This window comes from Dasypus novemcinctus, chromosome 13 (assembly GCF_030445035.2).
Source record: "Dasypus novemcinctus isolate mDasNov1 chromosome 13, mDasNov1.1.hap2, whole genome shotgun sequence".
Taxonomy (NCBI): domain Eukaryota; kingdom Metazoa; phylum Chordata; class Mammalia; order Cingulata; family Dasypodidae; genus Dasypus; species Dasypus novemcinctus.
The window spans coordinates 54,925,990-54,936,662 of NC_080685.1; the positions used below are offsets into that span (position 1 = coordinate 54,925,990).

General features: G+C 40.4%; 1 pseudogene; it reads right to left on the bottom strand.

Annotated features, from left to right (window-relative positions):
* Positions 1-8,330: 8,330 nt before the first annotated feature.
* On the bottom strand, positions 8,331-9,374 carry LOC101444720 (BBSome complex member BBS4 pseudogene; annotated as a pseudogene).
* Positions 9,375-10,673: the final 1,299 nt, after the last annotated feature.

Here is a 10,673-nt window from a genome sequence, read left to right on the forward strand (position 1 = left end):
CTAGACTACCATTTTCAGTCACATCGCCATATATAAGCTACCATTACTCACTATGTGTTACCATCCACTCTATACATTTTCACACTTTCACAGTAAAGTTAATCAAAACTTCTACATACTTTAAATATCTGTAGTCCATCTCAGTCCTCCTCTTATCTCCTTTAAGAATCCACCACCTACCACCAGATCTTGAAGATGTTTTCTTACAATTTCTTCTAGAAGTTTTATGGTTCTTGCTTTACTTTTTATTTTTGATAGATTTTGAGTTAATTTTTTGGATAAGGTGTGAGATAGGGGTCCTCTTTCCTTCATTTGGCTATGGATATCCAATTCTTTCCGCACCATTTGTTGAATGGACTGTTCTGCCAGAGCTGTATGGGTTTGACAGGCTAGTCAAAAATCACTTGACCATACATGTGAGGGTCTGTTTCTGAACTGTAAATTTGGTTCCATTGGTCTATGTGTTTGTCTTTATTATACCAGTACCATGCTGTTTTTACCACTATAGCTAGGTAATACAATTTAAATTCTGGAGATGAGGGTTTGCTTTTCCTTTTTTATGATGTTTCTGGCTATTCAGGACCCCTTATCTTTCCAAATAAATTTGATGATCGTATTTTCAATTTTTTTTTTTAAAGCTGGTGGAATTTTTATCGGGATTGCATTGAATCTGTATATCAGTTTGAATAGAATGGACATTTTAGTGATATGCAGTCTTCCAGTCCATGAGCATGGAATGTTCTTTCAGTTATTTAGGCCTTTTTTTATTTGTTTTAACTTTGAATTGCAGTTTTCTGAATACAAGTGCTTTATATCATTGGTTAAGTTTATTCCTGATTATTTGAGTTTTAGTTGTCATATATTATTTTCACCACTCTTTTGACACTTTCAGTTACTTTTATTGATATAATCTTCATGTCTAGACTCTCTTCCAGGCCTCTCTCTCCTGTCTTTTTTTCAGGCTCCATCACTCCCTTTAGGATTTCCTGAAAATCTGGTCTCTTGCTTAGAATATTTTCTCAGTTTCTATTTATCTGTGAATATTCTAATTTCACCCTCATTTTTGACAATCTTGTTGGATATAAGATTCTTGGTTGGAAGTTTTTCTCTTGTAGTATCTTAGATATATCAAACCACTGTCTTCTTGCCTCTGTAGTTTCTGGTGAGAAATCAGCACTTGATCTTATTGGCTATCCCTTATATGTTATGCATTGCTTTTATCTTGCTGTTCTTAGAATTCTCTCTTCGTCTTTGGTGTTTGACCTTCTGACAAGTATGTGTCTCTGAGTTGGTCTATTTGGATTTTTTAGAAGCGAGTACATTGTGCTTCTTGGACATGGATATCTATGTCCTTCAATAAGGTTGGGTAATTATCTATCATTGTTTCTTCAAATATTCCTTCTGCCCCTTTTCCCTTCTCTTCTCCTTCTGGGACATGCCATGACACATACGTTTGCATGCCTTTTGCTGTCATTCATTTTCCTGAGACTTTGTTCAATTTTTTCCATTCTTGTCTTCATCTGTTCTTTTGTGTGTTCACTTTCAGAGGTCATTTCTTCAAGCTCACCAGTCCTTTCTTCTGCCTCTTCAAATCTGCTATTATATGATTCCAACGTTTTTTAAATTTCATTGATTGCACCTTTTATTCCCATAAGATCTGCTATTTTTTTTACGTATGCTTTCAAATTCTTTGTGCTCATCTAGTGTGTTCTTAATATCCCTAATCTCTTTAGCCATCTTATTGAATTTATTAAGATTTGTTTGAACATCTATGATTAGTTGTCTCAACTCCTTTATTTTATCTTGTTCCTTTAACTGGGCCATATCTTCCTGTTTGTTGGTGTGGATTGTAAATTTTTGTTGGTGTCTTGGCATCTGGATTACTAGAGTCTTTATTCTGGGTGCAGTTTTTCTCTTTAGTTTAGAGCTTCCTGCCCTCTCTCCCTTGCTGATTTTGCAGTAGGAACCAAGGATGTAGTTGGTGTTATGAGCTGTGGAGACTCAAGCTGCCCTCATTGTGCCAGGGACCAATGAAGCTTCTCCCAACTTTCTCCTTTGCCAGGGGTAAGGACAGAGTCACAGCTATGTCGAATAATCCAAGTCATGCAGGCTTAGACTGTGGTTGCCCAGAGAGACTGATGAAGCTTCACACTCCTTTTTTCTCCTGCCTGGGGCAGGGATGGAGTTGCAGGTATGGGCAGCAATCTATGCAGTATGGGTCCAAGATGACTGCCGTTGCCCTGGTAGACTTCCGATTTTCAGTCTGTGCCAGCCAAATGTACCTGCAGATACCTAGATAGACTGGTGCAGGGTCCACCAGCCTCCTCCCTGCCAGAGGTGGGACTGAAGCCTAGTCTAGGGCTGCAGGCCCATCTGGGTGAAAGAAACTGGTTCCTACCATCAATGTGATTTTTAGTCAGCCTGACTTTCCCTCAGGCTGGGTGCAGAGTCAAAATGGTAACCACCTGCCTCTTTCCGACTTGGGCAGATTCACACCCCAGTTGTTCCCAGGGTTGTATCTTAGCCAGCTGAGTCTACCAATCAGTAGTTGAAATCATTAGCCAACCATCTCCTCCTCCCCTGTTTTTGGGGAAATGGAGCTTCCAGTTCTAGCCACAGAATAGCTCCTGCGGCAGCTCATGCTGCCAGAGCAGGATAATTGCTGGCCTTCACAGCTTGGCCAGTAATTTCCCAGGGAGGCTGGTGCAGCTTCCTCCCTGCTGGAGGTGGCACTGGGGCCTAGGCTAGAGCTGCAATCTGATGTGGATGGAAAGAAACTGGTCCCTGCCAGCACTATGATTTTCTGTTCACCCCACTTTCCCTCGTGCCTGGAGTGGAATTAAGATGGCAATGAACAACCTCTTTCTGATGTGGACAGCCTCAAACATTCATTGTTCTCAGGATTATATTTTAGCCCACTGAATTTCCTTATCAGTAGCTGAAGTTGGTGCCCAACTATCACTTTCTCTCCCATTTTGGGAAGTGGAGCTTTCAATTCCAGCCACGGAACAGCTCCTGAGGTGACTTGTGCCTCCAGTGGAGGATGGGCACTAGCTTCCATGGTGTGGAACACTCTACTTGTGAATCTTCTCTGCAGATGGGCAGTCTCTTTCTTCCATTCCTTCAAGGATTTTGCAAGATGCTCTTCTGGCCTCCTGGAGCCCCCAAACAGGTGCTTCAGCTAGCTCCAGATAGCTCTGGGTGTTTACTAACTGCTGTGTAGCAGGAGCTGACTCGAGGAGCTCCTTACCCTGCTGCCATCTTTCTTGTTGTCTCATGAACCTTTTCTTTTGAAATTGAAACTTAGCCTAGTATTATTGGATTCTTAAGCGTTACCTCCTGAGAGTCTCCTTGTTGCTCAAATGCGGTCTCCCTCTAAGCAAAACTCAGCATATAAATGCTTTACATTTCCTCTAGCATGGGACATGACTCTCAGGGATGAGGCTCCCTGGCACTGAGGGATTACTAACAAGCATCAATGAGCAATGCAATTGAAAAAAGACCTTGACCAAAAGGGGGAAAGGATAATGACAAATGAGTTTATATGGCTAAGAGACTTCAAAATAAATCAGGAGGTCATTCCAGAGGTTATGCTTGTGCATATCTCAGCAGCATCTCATTGACTGCTGAATTAGTCAGCCGAAGGGGTGCTGATGCAAAATACCAGAAATTGGTTGGTTTTTATAAAGGGTATTTATTTGGGGTAGGAGCTTACAGATACCAGGTCATAAAGCATAAGTTAATTCCCTCACCAAAGTCTATTTTCAAGTGTTGGAGCAAGATGGCTGCTGACATCTGTGAGGGTTCAGGCTTCCTGGATTGCTCCCTCCAGAGTCTTATTTCTCTCTGGATTAAAGGTTCCTTTCTTCCTGGGGCTTGCTTTTCTTTCCTTTGTGTGCTTACTACTCAGGGTGCCAGTTTAAGACTTCAGCATCAAACTCCAACATCAAAATTCCAACATTAAGAACCCTCAACTCTGTCCTTTGACATACCTTTTATCTGTGAGTCCTCAACCACCAAGGTGCGGGGTCTCAACACCCTAATGACGTGGCCCAATCAAAGCCCTAATCATAACGCAATCATGCCCAGGTACAGACCAGATTACAAACATAATCCAATCTATTTTTGGAATTTGTAACCATATCAAACTGCTGCAACTGCCAAAGTAAATATTGCCTCAAATAGCAGGGCTCCTGAGGGCTCTGGATACATCCAGACCCTATAGGTAGGGCAGACAGATCAGGAATTTGGCACCCTGCCAGTGGGCCCTACTTTGGAGTTTATGCTTCCCAATGTGACAGAGTTGGATTCAGTTGTGGTTTCCCTACACATGGATTTTTCTACTCCTTCTGTATGAACCTATAGTTCATACTATATTTGATAGGTGTATGTCCAAGAAACTTAATCTTTGGGCTGTCCATGTGCTAGTCAGGCCCTGAATCTCAAAGAGTTGCAACACTGATTTTCCAGTTCATTGACTCACCCAAGACAACTAATAAGGAGATGAGGGACAATGACCATCCCAAGGAACAGAGAGAGTCTGCACCTGCAAGCAAGATAGTTCCATCCATCTACCCCATAGGATCTAAGCACCCTCTCAATTAGAGGCAGTGTGTGAATCACCATCCCAGAATCCACAGGATTGGAGAATGAATGATGGATTGGAGTAGACTTACTGTTATTCTACTATAAATTTATTGTGATTCTAGCAATGGAAGAACTTTTATCATTAATGTGGAGGCAGTTACCACCTGCGGTTCTGAGGGGAGGGAGAGGGAAAAATAGATTTAATATGGGGACATTTTTAGGACTTGGGAATTCTCCTGAAGGGCATTGCAATGACATATACAGGGCATTGCATGTCTTGTCATAACTTACAAAATTGTGCAGTAGAGAGTATAAACTACAATGTAAGCCATGTTTAGTGGCAACGCTCCAAAAAATGTTCATCAATTGTAACAAATGTACCACACTAATTAAGGATGTTAATGTGGGAACTCTTTATTTTTATGTAATATTTATGTAATCTAAGTATCCTTAAAAAATAAAAAAAAATTATATATATATAGAAAGAAATGTATGACAGCTTCCAAAATTATTTTCTCTTGACCCTTCTATTTCTTTTTTTGAAAAAAAGATCTATTTATTTATTCATTTCTCTCCTCTTCCCCCCTCTCCCCCAGTTGTCTGCTCTCTGTGTCCATTTGCTGTGTGTTCTCCTGTGACCACTTCTATCCTTATCAGCAGCACTGGGAATCTGTGTTTCTTTTTGTTGTGTCATCTTGCTGTGTCAGGTCTTTGTGTGTGCAGTGCCACTCCTGGGCAGGCTGCACCTTCTTTTGTGCTGGGCGGCTCTCCCTACAGGGCGCATTCCTTGCGTGTGGGGCTCCCCTACACGGGGACACCACTGCGTGGCACAGCACTCCTTGTGTGCATCAGCCCTGCACGTGGGCCAGCTCCACACAGGTCAAGGAGGCCCGGGATTTGAACTATGGGCCTCCCATGTGATAGACGGACGCCCTATCCATTGGGCCAGGTCTGTCCCTCTTCTATTTTTTGTTATGCAGATCAACTATGTACACCATCCGTTGAAGTCACCCTTCTCGTGTGTGATGTGATGATGATTCTGGATTCTTTAGAAAAATTTAAATGATGATAATTTGGGGTTTTTCTCCTTGAATCTAGTTGTAGCCGCTGCATTAAAGCCAAAATTGAAGTAAACAATTCCCGATTTCATTCTTTCCCCCAATCTTGATTTCTTAGTATTTATATTAGTGTTCTCTTTTTAATATATTTTTTATTAGAGAAGTTGCACATTTACAGAAAAATCATGCAAAAAATACAGTTTCTATATATCCCCTGTACCCCATTATTAACCCTTTGCATTAGTGTAGTATGATACCTTTCTTAAAATTGATAAAACATTATTACACTTTAACAATAGTCCGTAGTTTACATTAGAGTACTCTGTGTTGTGCTGTTTTATCTTTTTAAAAAACACTTTTAGTCTATTACATATATAGAACCTAAAATTTCCCCTTTTAGATAGTGGATTCAAACATATACGTATAATTTAGTGCTTCTAATTATACTCACAATGTCATTTTACTATCACCACCATTCATTACCAAAACTATTCCTTCACCCCAAACAGAAATTCTGTACCAATTAAACATCCATTACCCAGTACTCACACTTACCCCAATCCCTGGTAAACTGTATTCTAGTTTCTGACTCTATGAATTTGCTTATTGTAATTATTTCATATCAGTGAGCACATGCAATATTTGTCCTTTTGTGTCTGGCTTATTTCACTGAACATGATGTTGTCAAAGTTCATCCTTGTTGTTCATATGTCAGAACTCTATTCCTTTTTAATCCATTCATCTGTTGATGGTCATTTGGTTTGCATCCATCTTTTGGCAATTGTGAATTATGCCTCTGGGAACATCCGTGTGTAAGTATTTGCTCGAGTCCTTGCTTTTAATTCTTTTGGCTAAAACCTAGAAATGGGATTACTGGGTCATATGGTAATTCTATACTTTCTGAGGAACTGCTCAACTTTTCCATATCAGTTTCACTATTTTACATTCCCACAAGCAATGAATAATGTTCCTATTTTCTCTCCAACACTTGTTATTATCTGTTTTTTTTAATAGTCATTCTAGAAAGCGTGAAATGGTATCTCATTGTGGTTTTGATTTGCATTTCTCTAATGACTAATGATACAGAGCATATTTTCATGTGCTCTTTGCCTATTTGTATATTTTCTTTGGAGAAATGTCTCTTGAAGTCTTTAACCCCATTTTAAAATAAGGTTGTTTTTCTTTTTGCTGTTGAGTTATAGGTTTTTAAAAATATATATGTTATTGATATTCAACCCTTATTGTGTATGTGTTTTCTAAATATTTTCTTCCATTCTTTGAGTTGTCCTTCTACTTTCTTTTTTTTTTTTATTTTTATTTTTTAAAGATTTATTTATTTATTTAATTTCCCCCCCTTCCCCTGGTTGTCTGTTCTTGGTGTCTATTTGTTGTGTCTTGTTTCTTTGTCTGCTTCTGTTGTTGTCAGCGGCACGGGAAGTGTGGGCGACGCCATTCCTGGGCAGGCTGCTCTTTCTTTTCACGCTGGGCGGCTTTCCTCATGGGCGCACTCCTTGCGCGTGGGGCTCCCCCACGCGGGGGACACCCTTGCGTGGCACGGCACTCCTTGCGCGCATCAGCGCTGCGCATGGCCAGCTCCACACGGGTCAAGGAGGCCCGGGGTTTGAACCGCGGGCCTCCCATATGGTAGACGGACGCCCTAACCACTGGGCCAAAGTCCGTTTCCCTGTCCTTCTACTTTCACAATGAAATTCTTTGCTGCACAAAAGATTTTAATTTTGATGAGGTCCCATTTCTCTACTTTTTCTTTTGTTACTTGTGATTTTGGTGTAACGCCTATGAAAGTGTTGCCTAACACAAGATCCTGAAGATGCTTCCCAATATTTTCTTAAGAGTTTTTTAAGAAAATAATTTATAATCTTTGTTCTAAAAAGGGGTATATGGATAATATATTGGTAGTATCTGGTCAGTGATTATATTGATTGTATTAGATAAAAATTTCTCAACTATAAAGCTCTGTTTTTGTTTGTTTGTTGTTTAAATCCCTGGTGCTGATACCAGCCCAGCCCTTTGTTCCCACTTTTTATCATATTGACATAATCTGGCTCTAGACTCTGGTAGACCTCAAGAACAAGATATAGGAACTTGTTCTGGATTCCCTATGGGCAGCTACAGCTTGGGTACTCACCAGGGTGGCCTGAATTTACAGAGCTTTTGTTTCATCATTAAAAAAAAATTAGGCTCTTAGATCTGGATTATTAATCCAAGATTTGTATTTGTGTTGGATGCCAATATAGCCCCAAAGTCTCACCTCCAGCTGTGTCATCACAGGGCTACTGAACAGAGGTCTGTCTCAGCTTTTCCTTGCCCAAAGGAAAGGGTCAGTCAGTCAACTAGAAGGTAAAAATCCTTTTGGAAGCAAACAGCTCCATGTGCTCTGTTGGCTCTTGGAATTACATACATAGAGCCACAAGCCTTTCTTGCAATTCTTAAATGAATTGCCTAGGGTATCATCTCCCTAAACCATGGCTTTAAGGGTCAGTGGGGAGCTGCATAGGCCCTAGGTTCCTTGTAAAGCTTCTCTTGATCATCAAAACCCACTCTGTGTTCTGTTTAGATTGTGTGGTTCCCAGAGAACAGCACTGGCTAGTACTCTGCCTCTACCAGGTAACCTTTCCTAATCCTGTATATTATCACCAAAGAAACTCCTGCTCTGGAGTTATCCTACTATTTTTCTCTTATTTGTTCTGATGCTTCAGGTGAAGAAACAGTTTCAGCTGAACTTGCTTCTGCAGTGGGCTCTGGCTCTAGAGGAAGAGATGATGGCTTTGTGAACTGGGATGGTCCACCTGCACCCGAGGGGACCTCCCTGTATGCAGCTGCTGATGATATTGCTTGTCCTAGAGCTTCATTAGAATTCAAAGGCTGCTGGAAACTGACGGATTTGTTTATTGAAGTGGTTTGGTGCTTTGATTTGGGATCTTTAGTTGCTTTAGTACAGACCAGTGTTTCCCCAACCTGGAAAGCAGCTCCCAATTTCTGGACCATAGAGTCAAATTCCAGAGAGCTGCTGTCCTTGAGTAGGTTGACTTTCTTCTCCATCTTTTGAAATCGGGTCAGGGCACCCTGCCTGTCTCCCTTATTGTTCAGCAGCACAGCATAATTCAGGTTTACTAAAGGGTTACACTTATCCAGGTAGACAGTTTCTGCACAGGTTCTCTAGGCATTCTCTGTCTTGCAGATCAGTCAGAGCTACAGCCAAGAACATGTAGAGCTCTCTCATTTTTGACTGGTAATTGATGACTGCACTGAGGAAATGGAAAGCTGATGCACACTGCTGCATTGTCAAGTGGACAAGCTCCAGATTATAGAGAATCTTCCAATTGAAGGGTGCCAAGTAATTGACTCACTTCAGGCAGCTGATAGCTCCCACATATTTTTTTCTTGCCAAAGAAACACATTCTGATTTATGCCAGAAAGAAGGACTTACTGGCAAAACACAAACTATGACTCCATATTTGGTGAGGGCAACATCAAAGTCCCCATGGCTCTGCATCATGTTGCCAGCTGCCCAGATGGCCTTGTAGTTGGTAGGGTCATAAGTCAGTGCATTTCCAAGATATTCAAATGCCCTTTGGTTGATGTCCAGCTGTAGAGCAATCCTAAAATTGTGAGAAGGTCTGTATTTTCTGGTGAGAACTCCACTACTTTCTTATAGATTTTGATGGCCTTGTCCAAGTATTCCTTCAGCAAGTGGTTCTTTCCTAGCATTATATAAGTCAGATCATGACAGTTAAGCTGTAGGGCATTATTCACCTGGCCTTGCACCTTGTTGAACTGCTTCATATAAATATAACAGATCCCAGGTTGTGACAAATTCCTCAATCTTTCTGGTTAAGTTTAGCTACTTCATTATACCCTTCAGTGGCAGATTTATATTTCCCTTCCCAAAAAATAAGATCTAGAGGGGAGTGGATGTGGTTCAAGCAGTTGAGTGCCCGTCTCACACGTGGGAGGTCCTAGGTTCAGTTCCTGGTGCCTCCTAAAGAAAAAACAAACAGACAATAAGCAGACAATGAGCTCAAACAATGAGCAAAAACAACAAACAAACAGACAAGGGAGCCATGGGGGTGTGTGTGTGTGTGTGGGGCGAAAGCTAAAAAAAAATAGATCTGGCTACTTGCTTGAGATTGTCAGCACACTGAGGGCTGAGAACAGCACACATCTGAAAGAGTTTTAGAGAGTCTTGGATATTTCCTTCAAGGTGAAATATCAATGCTTGTATGTAAATAGCATATTCATACAACCCTTTAGTCTCCTGAAACTGTTCTTTGATAATAGCCTTGCATGCTTCATAATCCTTCTGGATATAGTGGAAATGTATAAACCAGTTCTGCTTCTCTAAATTAGGAAACTCTGGAGTTTTTTTTTTAGCTGGGATTTTTGAGATTCCACAGATGCAGGGGACTGAGTTCTCTTTTAGATTATTTGCTTTGGGCCTCCTTCTCCATACTACTTTCTTCCAATTAAGATATTGTGATTCTCTCCTCAGCCATTTTGGTTCTGCCAGCTGTTGCCTCTTCTAAGAATTTTTTCAGCCTCAAAACTGTAAGCTTGTAAGTTAATACATTCCCATTGTTAAAAGCCAACCCATTTCATGGCATCTGCATTAATTATTCAGAGGAATATTAATTTAGGCATTCATGAATGATAAAACTGGTAGGTAAAAGAGGGATGAGAAATGAGATAGTATATAGCCTCAAATTATCTCGCCACAAAATATTTATTAATTTCAAAGAAGAAAAGTAATTTTACTGTAAAGAAACCTGCACAATACCATCTTATGCATGTGATCAAAAACAATTACTTTACCCATAACAATTATAACCCCTAATAAGAGGAGAAACTGATATCATGTGCTACCTAATAGGATACAATGAAAAGAACATAGCATTTTTGATACCCTTGTCAAAAATACATTACACGAACCTAATCAGAAAGAATTATCTGACAAATTCAAATTGAGGGGTGTTCTACATATTACTGGCTTAAAATCTTAAAAAATTATCA